Source organism: Myotis lucifugus, unplaced genomic scaffold (assembly GCF_000147115.1).
Source record: "Myotis lucifugus unplaced genomic scaffold, Myoluc2.0 scaffold_189, whole genome shotgun sequence".
In the NCBI taxonomy this organism is placed as follows: Eukaryota; Metazoa; Chordata; class Mammalia; order Chiroptera; family Vespertilionidae; genus Myotis; species Myotis lucifugus.
The window spans coordinates 279887-281866 of NW_005871237.1; the positions used below are offsets into that span (position 1 = coordinate 279887).

Sequence of the window (1980 nt, forward strand, 5' to 3'; positions counted from 1 at the left end):
ATGGATCAGATATCCCATATAGTTGCACTGCAGAAAATGTTCATAGAAATTGTACTGTTTTTGTAAATATTTGGGATGGACACATCATTGTCCAAATATTTTAATCCATAAGCATAAAAGTTTAACAGCCAGAGGAAAACAGAATGAGCTGTGAGTTAGCTATGTTACTTAAACAGGAAGGACTCTCTTCTGGCTGTCCCCACCTGGCCCCTCTCCCGTGAGACCAGCAGGTGGCACCCCCTCTCACCTGCCCAGGTGCCTCTGTGTCCGGAGAGGCCTAAACACAGGTGCATTCACACCCAACAGCATCAGGGATGCGGGACTTTGGAGTGAGGCATTGGTTTTCAATCCAAGAACCAGATGGAAAATCTTTATTGGACAAAAATTTAAGTAACGAGGGGTTTTAAGAATGTGAAGAATGTACGAAACGAAGTAAGTTATGGATGGACATGCTGGGTTCTCCAAGTCCCTTGTGCCCGGCGGGCTTTGCTGAGTGCCTCAAGGGGTCGTGCGGCAACTGCAGGTGCTGTGGTCCCCACGGTGACACCTGTGAGGCCTCCTTCACCCCCCAGGCTCCTGAGACCAGGGCAGGACACCTCAGGAGCAGGACGTTCCCCCTTTCCATCCTGGGCCAGAATGACAACCGCGGCGATTGAGACACTTCACTCCACCTCCGCCTGGTCCTAGAGAAATGAAGTGACCCAGCGCAGCCTGTGGAGCGGAGGGAGGCAAGGGCTGTGTTCTCGGCGGCTCCCACGCCAGAGCCGGGCATGGGCGAGGAGAGCGGGGCCTTGGGAGCGGGAGATCTTGTCCGAGGCGTGAACCCCGTGTCCCAGGGCCCTGATCGCCCCGCAGCCATCAGACCGGACCACCAGGTGGGCGATGCTGCCATTGTGGAGGGAGAGGCGGAGCCAGCCTTCGGGAGGGAACTGTGGCGGATGACGTGGGCATGGCATGTGAAGGTCTCGTGACTGTCCTCCTGCTGCTTGACATCTGCCTGGTGGATGTCGGTGGTTTCTACTGCGCGGGTCACGGAGGGATGGACGATTTTATTAAACTTCAACCCCAAGCTTGCAAGTCGGAGACCAGTGAGCTCAGCCTGTTCACGACCCAGGGGTGTCGGCGCGGTCCTTTCCCCGGGAGGCATCGTGTGGCACTGGGAGTGCCTGGTGAGGGAGATGGGCCGCGTGGCCTTGGCTTTGTAGTTGTCTATCCCGGGCGCCACGCCCTCGTCTCCGGAGCCCAGGTTCCTCTTCCGAAGGCTGACCAGGGAGAGCGGTTCTCACCTGTCCCAGTTGGAGTCTAGCCGTTCGCCAGGGCACAGGCCGCCAGCTGCAGCGCCTGCCAGAACGCCATGCCTGCCCTTCCCGCACACGCCCACACTTGCTGCACCCATACTTGCTTCTTAAAAGCTTTGGCAAGAAGTGACTTCTGATCATTTCATTGGTAAGAAATAGTCCTAAGGCCACACCTAAACAGAAGAGCAATATGGACATGGAGCCACTGGCTGGACAGCCATTTCCAAGTGACAACTCGAAACTATGAGAAAGAAAGGGGGCATTTTAGCCAACAGCTGGCCATCTGTAACTCACCCAATTTAGTGTGTTTCTACCCATGGAAGTGGGTCAGGGGAGAGAATGGAAGAGGAAAAACAACAAGATTTAAACTTAATCTGTATTATTTTACAGGAAAAAATGATGTAAGTAAAATATGGTAGTTCATAATTATTCGTTCTGTAGGTACATGAGTGTGGTTACAATATTCATGATAACTTTTCTCAATTTTAAAATTTTCTTTTAAGGGAAAATACATGCTCTATAACTGCTAATGTAACCATATCATTACTTAGGAACATCACTGTCATTCTATCTTTGGATTCAGTGCAATGGCACCAAATCATAGGAGGTTATTCTGGAAGATTCTGACAGGTAGCACAGTGAGATAAATAGGTAAAATTTGAGGTCAGATTTGGGTTTGAAT

At 51.5% G+C, this 1980-nt stretch overlaps 1 pseudogene; it reads right to left on the reverse strand.

Annotated features, from left to right (window-relative positions):
* Positions 1–683: 683 nt before the first annotated feature.
* On the reverse strand, positions 684–1396 carry LOC111827584 (annotated as a pseudogene).
* Between the last annotated feature and the right edge of the window lie 584 nt (positions 1397–1980).